The following is a 13,170-nucleotide window of genomic DNA, read 5'->3' on the forward strand; positions in this document are numbered from 1 at the left end:
AACAAAAAAGGGGAAAAAAGGACACGAGAAGGAGCGTTTGGTCGGCGCAGACGCGGATAAGAGAGAGGCGGCAGCGGCAGGAGGGACTCGTGGGCTGGCCAGAGACGCCGGAACAGTGCATTGGTCCCTGGTGTCCAATGCACTGCTAGCTGTAGGCTCAGGCCCACTCCGGAGGGGAGCGAGTGGCCCTCCTGTCCGCATAGTTGTCTGCCGGCCACGTTCTTGGTTTTTTAGGTCTGCGTCCGTTACTGGGACCAGTGGGGAGCACCGGGGACCAGCTGAGCGGAGCAGCCAGGAGACACTGTAGGACGGAGACGGGATTAGCTGGCGTGGCAAGGACAATGGTCGCGGCGCACGGACTGTGCAGTTTTAGTAAAGTTTGTAATAGTTTTTTTTTTTTTTTTTAAAAGAGGGATCCCAGCTCTTTTTTTAATCTTTTTAACTGTGCATCTAAGCTGTGGCTCATCAGTACCGCTCACCTTCGTAGCTATAAGGAAAGAACTACAATTGGTGGAGAGGGGTGGTTAGCAGTCCATCGGTGGATTATTGCAAGGAAACGACCAGAGATTCTGATCTGAATTACTTCCTTCATTAGCTGCGATTCAGGGGGAGATTCCCTGCTCAGAGGCTCCTGCTCCCATTTTAAAGCCCCCATCCTGCACTTGTGGCATTGCTATACATCCGCTTTTGCTGAAGGTGGGCTCTCTTTTTTTCCTTATTGCCAGCAAACCCCATAAAGCTCTGGCTTGCTAACCCTTCTGCCTTTTCCTACACTCCTCTCTTTGCCAACTTATATTACATAGACACATTCTACAGACTTATCGTTTTCCAATGAAGGAGGGACGGCCGCTCCACTCGCTATGTGATAAATATGGCTGCCTCAGCTCAGAGGATCGATGGAACATTCAGCTAATCACAGAAGACAGCTGCAGGAGGAAGGATAAAAAGGGACAGTCATAAGCAGCTGGTATCGAGTCAGCTCACTGGACGAACAGCGACACGTTCTTGTTGCTGTGTGGCCTTATCCAACACCAAAAAGGAAGTTGCCTCTCATCCCAGTGGATCAAGCTTTCTCTTGTCTCCATCTTGATTACTTAAGGCAGTGTAAGACTGAGGAAAAGTGGGTCTTCAGGATGGTTTGAGAGCAGCAGGATAACAGCAGGGAAAGGTAGGGTCCATAAGAGGCAGCTGCTTGCTGTTACTCCACCTCAACCCCACCCCCGCCCTCTGGCAGGGAATAAGTACTGACAGGTACATGCTGAACCACTGCTATCTCTGCTCTAAAACCAACCAAATAATGGATTACAGCATTTTAGTACCAACCTCAAGCTTCTCAAGTATGTGTGCCAGGGTTAGTCAGTCTCATACCCGTCTCAGTGTGAGCGAAGGATAACAGTGAGAGAGATTCAACCTGTGGTAGCACAAGGTCAGGAATCAAACCGATGAGCCTTTTCACACAGTGTGTGTGTGTGTGTGTGTGTGTGTAGTCGCCTCTGATACAACACAACAGCAAACTAAATCTCTCCTCAAACATATGCGGTGCTTCCCTGCCTGTGAAAAGCAGTCACTCCTGTGAGCTGTTGAGGGCTTAGTGAGTCCAGCTGGATCTGGAGCATAGCTGCACACCTGCTGAATGCACTGCAAGGTCACCGTTACTCTGAAAGTTTGGCTACTTGGGGAAAGCAAACAAGGTGACATCAGATAACAGAACACAAAGAAAATTCACTTTCTATATAGGCCACTGCACTCAGTCAGCAAAAACTGCTCTGGAAGAAGACGGCAAATAGTCAGAGGTGCAGATACAGCCTTCAGCCTCCACAGAGCCCCACCTGGTGGAGCATCAGCAGGTGGTGTCAAAACAGGCTCGCTCCACAGAGGCCCGACCCCTCAACCTCCAGGTCTCATGTCCACATCCCAATCAGAGCCATTTCAGGAGGATGGGCACTGCCCCCAACTCTGCCAGCCAGTTAGTTTTAGTGTTGAGGCCAAGACGGGCAATAAAGCTGCTTAACCCAACACAACTGCTTTGAACAAGCATGCCCTTCCACCTGTGTCCATGTTAGCATGATCTTTTCATCCACAATCATTAGTCTGGAAGGCAGAGTGTTGGGCAGTGCAGTACCTGGGATGATAGCTGGCAGTCAATGTGCAAAGTGTGAGGAGTCAGCTCTGAAACAGACAGCTGAGTCGGGTTTCTCTTTACTGACTCCACTCCATGACTGAGTGAAACCACCAACAACACACTGCCACAGACAGCAGGCAGTGCAGAGGTGAAAACACCTGAGTGGTACTGCATCACACTGCTTTCCACAGCAGGATGCAGTGTGAAGCTGTTCAAATAAAGCATTTCACCTGGAGCAAGCTGAAACTGTGGACAATGTGCTTGTACTAAAAAAGATTTTCTCCAGGGATGAATTGTCACCTGAGAGACGAACAAACCGGTTTTTCCACATTTCTTTGCTGCAGACTCGCAGCAGCTGACACAGGTGGACACTGATCATCCTTTTCACAGTTGGCCTGCTCTAGAGACTGGGCAGTGATCCAATAGCACCGGCATTCTGCCAAAAATGTAATTACTCATTCAATTCTTAAATCACTTGGATTAAAAGTTTGTCTTTCTTTGATCATTTTAATGACCCCACTACAGTTTAATTGACCTTTTTATTGGAAATGAAAATACTTTGTTTGTCTTCAGGCTGTCTTTACACGGCTGATATGATGACAACATTAAAGCGATGTCAGCTCCATCAGTCAGTGAAGGTGACCCTGGACGAGGATGGTGGTCCTGTTGAATGGCAAACTGGAGCTGTTAGCTTAGCTCGACTCGTGTGAACATGATCCACATTTGCAGGCATTCATTTTAGGCTTTAGGGAGGTCTCAAGCATCTGATAGACATCAAGCTGTTTGTTTTCATGGCAGATGAAGGAAATGTGGGCAAAGAAACGTCCTCTTTTCAACCATACCCTTGTCCCAACATCCCAATCGTAATATTGTTTTCCGAATGAAAAAAAAATCTAATCTCACATTAGCATAAGCACATGAGACCATTCCAAAGCAGCAATTGGACCAAATGAAATGCTCACACACAGACAAGAGAAAACAAGCAGTCAGATGTGCTGTTCCATCTGTGATGGTTCCGTGTTGTTCCCTGCTGGCCCTCAGGCGCCACAGCCTTTTCCTCCTCTACAAACAGCTCTGCTCTCTGGGCCCAGATGTCTCATTACTGTAAATGAGCAACACACAAGCCACTGGCCCACAATAGTGCCTCTCTTTCAATTAGAAAGGATTAGTCCAGTCTGAGTGGGGCTTCCTGTGAGCCACCTTGCATTGTGCAGGACTGTTATGTGTCAAACCTAAATAAATTCCAGCAGAGCTTAAAGCCTGGTGACAACACAAAGGGAGTTACGGCTCCACCCGGGAGCACAACCGGCAGAAAATGGATGCTGTCCCTGTAAAACCTCAGCTACTCCAGGTACAGGCATACCCTCACTGATCACCAGAAATTAGACCTATAAGATCACAGCTTTTCTCAGCAGGTATCAATCAAGTGATAAAGTCTGGAGCGTCTTGCTTTGGTTGAGCAGGTGCCATCCTGTCACATTGTGCAAGGTAACAGGATTGCATGGCCTTCATCCTACTGCCCTGCATCACTCACTTTTATGAGAATAGGCCAGAGTGAGGTTTAACAAGACATTTTACCGTCAAAGAACCGACATTACACAACCATAAAACGATGAGGCCCACAAATCACCGTGTGACGCACCGAGGGCCTGGGCTTGCCGTGTGGCTCACTGGCCTGCCAACAAACTGTCTTGTGTTGTGGGTGCAACAGAAAGAACCGTTTCTCCTGTTTGTCCTGCAGCCAGATGAAAGCAGCCTGAATCCAACATGAAAACACAGATCTGAAACTTCCCTAACCCCTCTGCCTGCCGCTGTGAATCATTTTCCAGAGCCTGTGCCACAGCTGGAGCGACTCCACCGACCAGGGGCGTCTGTGGTCGAACTAAGCTCGTCTGCAGGTCCGGAGAGGCCGGCAGCAAGCAGGCTCCACCACGCCTCACATGGAGCACCCTCGCACGGGGAACCACTGAGTAATGGCAGGGTAACTTGATCCAGGGCAGGGCGGAGTGAGAGCAGCCCTGACACCTTAATCATAGCTGTGGAAGACACACAAATGTGTGTGTGGAGCAAGGATACGCAGGGAGACGAGAGGCTGAGGAGGCAGTGAATTTGTGTGCGTGCGTGGGGGGGGGGGTAAAAGTCAACTTCTCTCTGCTGCTTTTCATGCACGAGCCACATCCACCAGTGAAGTGGGAGGGGCCTCAGAGGAATGAGATGTGGGGGCTGGGTTTCAAATTCACAAGCCCCCCTGAAACAGAGTAAACACACCAAAGGCCAATGGCCTGTGTTTTTCCTGGAGTCAGGAGCTGAAGGAGAAATGATCCGGAATTCAACAGTAAATGCAGAAGCTCCTTTTTCCTTTCGCTTCGTTTAAGCTTTTTTTTCTTTTTTTCTTTTTTCCAGGCCAACAACAGACTCATCCTGAAACAATAAATCCCTGAAACCTGCAATAAATACCCAAATCCAAACTCTTTGGCTACCCTGTTTTTTTATGTTTTCTGTACAAATGATCAAATCTTAATGCATGGTAGAACTCATTAACTCAGCTTCTCTCTGTTTACAGGGGTGATTCTGGTGGCCACATGGGGGGGTGTAAGAGGAAGTGAGGGTCCCCAAATACAACTAAAATGTTGGTAAAGGTCTCATCTTGGGTTTTTTCCCCCGTTTTCAGTCTTTTAAGCTTCGAGTTTCTCTGCAGATCAGCCAAACGACTCTGACAGAGCAGAGAGGAGCTGAAATGGTTGTGGTTAGACCAGAAGTCAAACCAGGATCTGGTTTTGAGGGTGGCACTGCTCATCGCAGTCACTGGCTGACAGAGTTGCATTGTGTCAGAGGAAAAATGTCCCCATTAAATGAGTGTGTGAGGAAAATGGAACAAGCCTTCACATTGAGAATCCTCTTTATAATTCAGTAAATGACTAGTCAGTAAGTTCATCTCTAATAAAAACAGTAGGATTATTCCTTATTGATACAGCACACCAAATAAAATTAAAGTGTTAGTTATTAGTACTAAATACCCATTGAAATATCCTGCCAGGAAGGAAGAAGTCTCATTTCCTCAGCAGATTTGTAAAAAGGTTTACTCAACTTCATTTCTCCTGAAACTCTTCTGACTCACTGTCAATATCCAGGGTTCATGCTGCAGCCTACTCTCATCAAAACTCTTATGATGGGGGTGGTCGAGTGGTCAGGAGCACGTCTCATATTGGCAATGCCCATTTGCAGCCATCACTGGTTCAAATCCTGGAAGTGCTGACCTTCCCTGCATGTCTCTCTCTCTCTCTCCAATCTGTCCATTAAAGGGGAACTCCGGTATTTTTAAACCTAGACCTTATTTCTGGCATGAAATACGTTTAGCTACTCACTGAGAACAGTTTGGTGAAAGTCAGCGTCCATCAGAAGCTATTTAGATAACTTGTGATCGGCGTATATCCATATAACGGAGTGAACGGGGCTTAGAGGATGCAGCCTCTAAATAAGGCATTATCTGTCTTTATTTCACCAATACTTTAAGAAGAATGAATGAATGAACGTGTGCTATAGCTCTGTTAGCTCATAGCTGCTGTTATGTGGCTACTTGCAGCTATAGGAGAGCTAACGGAGGGATTTCTACACAGGCACTCTACTGAGATGACGTCATCGACACGCCCCCCTGCAGCACAGTTTATTCACTCCGTGCTCTGTGACAGTCGGCTAACTTCACACAGAGTTTGCTGCTGATAGTTTTGTGCAACATGGCAGGATATTTATCAGATTTTGACAACATGAACGACGACTTTGAGTAAGATGGACGTTCTTACCGGAGTGAATAAACTGTGCTGCAGGGGGGCGTGTGGATGAAGTGGTCCCAGTAGAGTGCCTGTGTAGAAATCCCTCCGTTAGCTCTCCTATAGCTGCAAGTAGCCACATAACAGCAGCTCTGAGCTAACAGAGCTATAGTACACCTTCATTCATTTATTCAGCTTAAAGTATTGGTGAAATAAAGACAGATAATGCCTTATTTAGAGGCTGCATCGTCCCTGCCCTGTTCACTCCGTTATATGGATATACGCCGATCACAAGTTATCTAAATAGCTTCTGATGGACGCTGACTTTCACCAAACTGTTCTCGGTGAGTAGATAAACGTATTTCATGCCAGAAATAAGGTCTAGGTTTAAAAATACCGGAGTTCCCCTTTAAAGGCAAAAAAGACCACTTTTGATGTTGCTAACATAATAACATCTGTAACCACGCGCACGTGAACAGAAAGCTTTTCTAGGGGTGGAAGTTTGCCAGGAAATATGCTAATGCTTACAGGAGCAGCCTAATATAATAATATGGTTTCTCTGCCTACAGATCATTTAAAAGTCAGTCAGTAGACTTCACATGTCATTTTCATTAACTTTTCTTGGAAACAAGAGCCAAGCAAGACCAACAATTTAGCAGAGAAAGACATTTTAACCCGACTATTACTGAACCACATCCCGCTTTTCCATCCACAATATGTTCCCCATTTATTATTCAAGCTAGAGATGCACTTTCCTTGTTCTTCAGTCCACTATTCTTCTTCTTTAGGCAGCACTTTACAGACGTGGTACAAATCAGCCGCTTAGAATTCAGCTGGAGCTTAAAAAAAAAAAAAAGGGGGGGGGGGTAAACAGCTTTCTCATTCTGCAGAAGTTTTCTTCCTAAAAAGGAGACTTGTGTCTCTTAATGCACCACTCATTCAGCCAACGTATGAGGGTTTTTTAGAAGAGAACTGCATGTTGAGTGAGTCTTGCAGAGCTATACAAGAAGCAACATCCCTGTAAAAGCAGGCTGAGGCTTAGAGCAACATTTAACACAGCAAAACGATCATCACCAGCAGCTGGAGGCTGCTTCATGCAGAGTGACTGGCTGAGCGTATTATCACAGCCCTCCTGTCAAACCTCAACAAGCCTCTCAGCATCTCTTGTTCCTCTTGGACTCTGACTGCTACTTTCAAGCTTTGGCAATGAGTAGCTCCTGAGTACAAAACCGTGGTCTGTGTGTGTGTGTGTGTGTGTGTGTGTGTTATGGTAACATGATCTTGGTTATTACTGAACAGAAATGTTAGACAAGCATCTCAGTTTCCTCTGCCTGCTCCCAGCCTCCACTTCTAGCCACAACACCAGAGCGCCTCAGCAGCGAAACCCAAACGCTCTGGACCCCCCGATGTATGGATGCTGCTTACACGTCAGCCACAGAGCTCAATTTACAGTCATAGACCTTTAGGAAGAAGCTATTTCCCTGCGTTATAAAGCAGGTTGTCACAGCCGAACTCTGCTCTGGTCGTCTGTGTGTGTGTTCCTCACACTGACTTGTCTATAAGCTTGAGAGCGGCTCTGAGGCAGCAAAAAAAAAAATCTTTGAAAGAGAAATGTGTAGGCCTACCAATTTTCCAAGTGACAGAGAGCGGCTCTGAAATGAATAATGAAGGTGATGTGAGGTCATTTTCCACATGAAGCTCACAGGGTCAATTCATCCAAATTAAGGGAAAAACTGATTTTGCCAGTTATCTTGTTGGGATACTGACGGTCCATCCAAAACTCACCAAGAAGGAGCCAAGGCAAACTAAGCTCTCACTCTGATTGGACAGAGATCAAATGACCCACAGCAGCCGGCCATGTGCACACTGTGCACCTCCAGTAATTCTCTGGACTCTCTCCAGAAGTCCTCTGTTTCAGAAGAAGAGGTGATGTCAAGCTGCTTCTGATCATTTTTGATAACAATAAAAGGCTATTATGTAGTCTTTGTATTATTTTCTTTTAAGTGCATTTTAAAAATCTTTCTGCTGTATACTAACAGGCGTCCCAACTCTCTGGAAAACGTGCGCTCCTGGACTGCAAACTCCACTCATCAGGATCATTTTCCCACCAATCGTTCTAACCTTCACATAAGCACAAAACCACACTCTGCCCACTCCATTTCCTATACCCGCTTAATCCAACTCAGGTTCGCCCACCCCAGCTGTCACTGGGTGAGAGGCGGGGCACACCTGGACAGGTCACCAGTCCATCACAGGCCACACAACCAGCCACACTCACTCCTAGGGTGACTTTAGTGAACCTAACATCCATGTCTCTGAAAAGTGGGAGGAAGCCATAATACCCAGAGAGAACCCACTCTCATGGGGAGAACGTGTCAAGTCCACTAAGCAAGAACCAGCTGGGAACCGGACCTGGAACCCTCCTGCTGGGAGGCGACGGTGCTAACCACCACACCACCGTGCAGCCCTGACAACCCCAAACAGGCCTTTTTAAATTAAGATAAAGTGCAGGGGTTTAAGTATCTTGGGTCTTGTTCCTTAGTGGAGGTAAGATGAAGAGGGAGTCCAAAACCCTCCACAGTATTGTAGAGCCTGTACCGCACCGGTGTGGTGACGAGAAAGCTGAACTGAAAGGTAGAGCTTGGGATTTATTGTTGATTGACATCCAAACCCTCACCTATGGCCATGAGCTGTGCAGAATCAGAAGAGTTCTATGGCATACAAGCCACTGAACTGGGGTGTCTGTGCTCACCGTTAGGGACGGAGGGGGGGGGGGCTCAGGGCAGAGCCAGTCACCTCTATGCAGGGATCCTCCATCTGAAAGAGCCAGTTGAGGTGGTTTGAACATTTCTTTGTGCACGTACCCAGCCACCATGCACTCATTTCAGTTTCAGACTGCTAAACTCCTCAGAGGTCAACACAACACATACATGCTGCTTGCTGTCCTCCTCCTTTGCTTTGTTCCTGTTAACGACACTGTAACAGGAAGACACTTCTACACGTTTCTGAGCCAGCCGGCCCAAAGCCAAGTGTCTCAGTGATGAAACAAACCCAGTCGACCTGGTAAGAGTGGGTGGAAGCTTCGTGGTCACCGCACTCATCCACAGCCAGTGTGGAGCACGTGTCTCTCTGGACCAAATGTTTCTCCCTGGACTTTGATGTTAAATGGGTCACTTGAGAAGTTTTACAGAGGTGACTCCTAATTAGGAAGAATGACATCATCTCACCATGACCAACCTGAGCAGAGCAGGCGGGTTCTTGACAGGACCTTTGTCATGTGGCAAAACACGGAGGTGAGAGGTAAGCTGGTGCTGCTGACTGGACATGAATGATAGCATTTCTCTGCAGAATTGGTCTTGGAGGTGTTTAATGTATAGCCCTTCTCATTTAATGGTTGCAGCATATCATTTTTAAAAAGACGCATTTGTTAACCCGCCGCTGTTCCTCCTCCTAATTCACCCTTGCCAGACAGAAGCAGCTCCGCCCCTCAGGCACCTCAGTCCCAGCTTGAAGGGCTTTATGCCTTCAGTCTGAGGAAAGAACTGTAAAGGAGTCGTTGATCTGATTCAAGCTGCTCACAGATGCACTGGAGCCATGAAATGTTCTACAGATGCTCCTGAACCGCAGCAGGTGAGAACACAAGAGTGCAACATTCTCCCTGAAATGCTGCAGAGGGCCACGGCCTAGCTGCTCCTGCATTCCTTCCATACTCCTTCCATGTGGTGCGTTTTAGTGATGACAGTTAGTGCAGGGCTCCTTACCAACCAAGTGCTCTGGCAAAAAGAAAAAAATCCTAAGTGAGTAATGAGAACTTGAAAGAAGCATACGACAGCGGTAACTTTTCTGTCATGACATGGGCTAGTGTCACATGCTTCACTGGAGCTCCCATTGAGTTAGTTATGCTGGGGAGTTACAAATGTCTACTAATATGTGTATATTCTCAATGGCAATATAGCTCAGTAATGTGCATTCATCAATATGCTAACAAGCCACGAGATTATTAGCTTGACCCCACCACCTGCACGTCTGCAACAGGCTGTCAGTACGGCCAGCTTTAGAGAAACAGTCCCAGGACCTCTGGCATGTTTCTGGACTTCAGTTGGATTGTGCACGGCGACTGCATCGTGTTGTGGTGCATCCCAGCAGCACTGGGGATGCTGGAGGAGAGCATGAGGGCAGTTGGTCTGGTCTTTTTCCACCGTTGCTGTTGACACACGAGCTTCTCAGGGGGGCACTTTGTGCCACCGAAGCACTCCCAATGCTGGAAATGTGACGGAGGGTGTGTTTAGAGCACAGAGGGGGCAAAGACGCCGCGGTTTTCTTTCAAAGTGCTCAAAGATAGCAGGTGAGCTTTCTTGGTGATCGATCAGTGTTGTGTTGGCATAGACAGAGCATGCCTGTGAGTGTATGCACAGCAGAAAGGCTGCAGAGCACTGGCTGCTTCATCACAGCTGCTGTTACCGGCTGAGATTTTACAGCTTACAGAGCGGAGGTTTGCATTCTCACATGGCTGTGCTCCACAACTTTTCAGAGCGAGTTCGAGTGAAAACAGAGGAGATGGTGGTCGCTTATTATGTAGCCAAAGATGCTGAAAGCTTGCAAATGTACTGTTGAGAGCTAATAAATCATGAAGCAGCGAGAGGGTGCTCTGACAGCAGCATGAGGAGCACTGATGGGGCATGTGGTGAAGTCGTTTGTGTGCTGCTCCAGACACAGCGAACCCTAACCCACTGCAGACATTTACACAGGAGACTGATGGTTGTGCTGGGGAAGGATCCCACTTTAGACCAGCCTACCTTTGAATTAAAAACCCATTAATAATAATATGTATTTTTATTTATTTTAAAAGCAGAAATTTGAGGGTTTATCACGTATTCTAGTTGAAGCTTTCATACGACTGGCCTCTCTGTTGGACACCATTAAGGCTTAATACGACATGTTTCAGGCAGTCCGAAAGCTCACTACAGCTTATTAAAAACAATCCATTTAGAATGTGTTAGTTTAAACTCAAACAGATGTTAATGTCTGTGGCCCACAAATATCCAACGGCCTTTAATCTAAGATGATAAAGACGGTTACACTCAGAGTTTCACCATCACATGTGGGATTATTAAGGAGCACCAATGCTTTAAAAAAAAAAAAACACTATCAGCCACTTTTCTCTCCAGGTGACGGGAAAAAAAAGAAAATTGGAAAAGTATAATTTGGCTAAAATGAATGAATATACCAAGATTAAAGCAGCGGTCCACAGCTGGCCCGCTTTCATGCTGGCAATATGTTGCCAACAGGCTTCTTGTTGGACTTCTCACAACTTGTCTAAGACAGTGATGTGAACAAGCTAGCTGCTGCAAACAAATCTGTGGAAGACTAGAAAAGAGATCAACAGCTGGTGATTTCTCCCCATCTGAAATGTCATCACTGAAGAAGAACTGGGCTACTCAAGGCTAGAGAAGCATGCACACAGCTTAACTGCAGAAACAATATCAACTGTTCTAGATCAAGAAAAAACGGTTTGTTCCCCTGTGCAACAACGACAGAAAAACACTAAACCAAGATGATGGTCGATCTGAGCACGTTTAGGAACTGGAATGAACATCACCAATAACCAGTGTGGTTTTAAATAAAAAGGGGATTCCTGCTCGTCCTGCACAGCCCACCGTGATGCAACAGAAGAAGCTTCAGCCTTCAACAGAAAGAAGCAGCTCCTGCAGGCAGAGTGCTCCTGCACTCTCTGTGCACAGATCTGCGCGGAAATGCAGGCCAACACACCGTTACTGACCGCACACGGCGCCACATGCACCAGCATCACATGCACCAGCATCACAACCTGTAGGACTGGAACACACTACGTGTCCAGCTCTCCTGGGAACCCGTTTCTTTCCTCACCTGTCCCTGCAGACCCTAACTCCAACACATGGACTCTGATATGCATACATGTAGAAACAGCCCATCATTTTCTGTCAGGTTAGTGCCCACCTGAGCCCACCTGAGCCCACCTGAGCCCACCTGAGCCCCCCTGAGCCCACCTGAGCCCACCTGCTTGATACACCACAGCTGCACAGACTCATTGATGCACTGGACATCTGTTAGTGAGCTTCATTATCTTCCTGCTGTGAGGTTAAATCTCCACACGTGTTCAGGTAAACATCCCGAACTGAGTGAAGTAATCAGCTAAACGTCTTCAACGTGCGCAGCTCTAGTTTGTGTCCGTGAACAGGCGTTTCTGCCTGCTCTGGTGACACAGCTGCAGGGTTAGCTGCAGGGTTAGCCGCAGGCCCGACCTGCATTAGCCGTTTCACAGTTCCACCCACCGCCCAATGTATGTAGCCGTCAACCCAAAAATACCCTAAGAATACTGGTAGGAATTTAAAAACGTGGTGCGTGTTTAAAAATCCGGACCAAAGTCACGGATTCTTCCTGAAGCACGTAAAGACCATCATCAAAACAGTGCAAACAAGCCGCGATCGGTCTCCTTTTTTCCATCCAAAAGCAGCGGGGAAGGTCGAAATGCTGAATTAACTTTAAACTTATCTCACCTGGATCCCCAGTGATCAGGAGGAAGCGCCTTCAAATTAAATAGCGCCTCATCGTTCCTAAAAATCTGGAGAAATCATCGACCCTCATAGCTGTTTCTCTCCAGCCATTTTGAGCCAAACCGTCGACTGGAACCGGTGGGTGTTAAACAAAGCAGAGTTTTTACGTTATTCCATCTGTCACTGTTTCACACCCAGATACTATTTCATACATTAAACATACTGTTATCTTTTAATTTCACTAAAAAATGTCCGAGTTTCGGGTGAGCGAAGAACGTAATGACGCAGTCGCTACTTTGTCGTCACACCCTCGTTGAGATATAAATGGTACGGTCCGTGAGATTCCAGTGTTGTGAAGAAACCTGTAGCAGCGGCACACCGCGCAGCTGAGAGCGGGCGGTGACACCGACAGGCCTGCTGTAACACGGCCAGAAAAGCCTCACACGACACGTTTCGTACTGTTACCGTAGAAAAATGTGGAATCAAAAAACAGTTTATCACATCAGGGTTATCTGCTTGGCCTTAAAACTGTAAGAAGTTTTCCACTTTCAGTTATCCTGAGCTTCAGTTAGAAACATCTGATGTGACGTGTTATAAGGTGATGTTAGTCTGATAGGTAACGAAACTTTCTGAAAAGTTCTGTTGTGGGAATGGTTGAATTCACAGAGCCACTGTCAGAATAGAGCCCACTGAGGTGTGTTACTGTCACCAGATCAGGATGTGATCAAAGTGGACTTTCACATTTTTA

At 46.8% G+C, this 13,170-nt stretch overlaps 1 protein-coding gene across 2 annotated transcripts in view; it reads right to left on the reverse strand.

Annotated features, from left to right (window-relative positions):
• Positions 1-12,594, reverse strand: part of znf438 (zinc finger protein 438) — a 48,468-nt gene extending 35,874 nt beyond the window's left edge. For both annotated transcript variants that reach the window (XM_072378117.1, XM_072378115.1), the window contains exon 1: positions 12,426-12,594. The gene's annotated coding sequence lies outside the window, so the exon portion shown is untranslated. The remainder of the gene's footprint in view (positions 1-12,425) is intronic.
• Positions 12,595-13,170: the final 576 nt, after the last annotated feature.

The sequence above is a fragment of the Leuresthes tenuis genome, unplaced genomic scaffold (assembly GCF_036924035.1).
Source record: "Leuresthes tenuis unplaced genomic scaffold, fLeuTen1.0.hap1 SCAF_24, whole genome shotgun sequence".
NCBI lineage: Eukaryota > Metazoa > Chordata > Actinopteri > Atheriniformes > Atherinopsidae > Leuresthes > Leuresthes tenuis.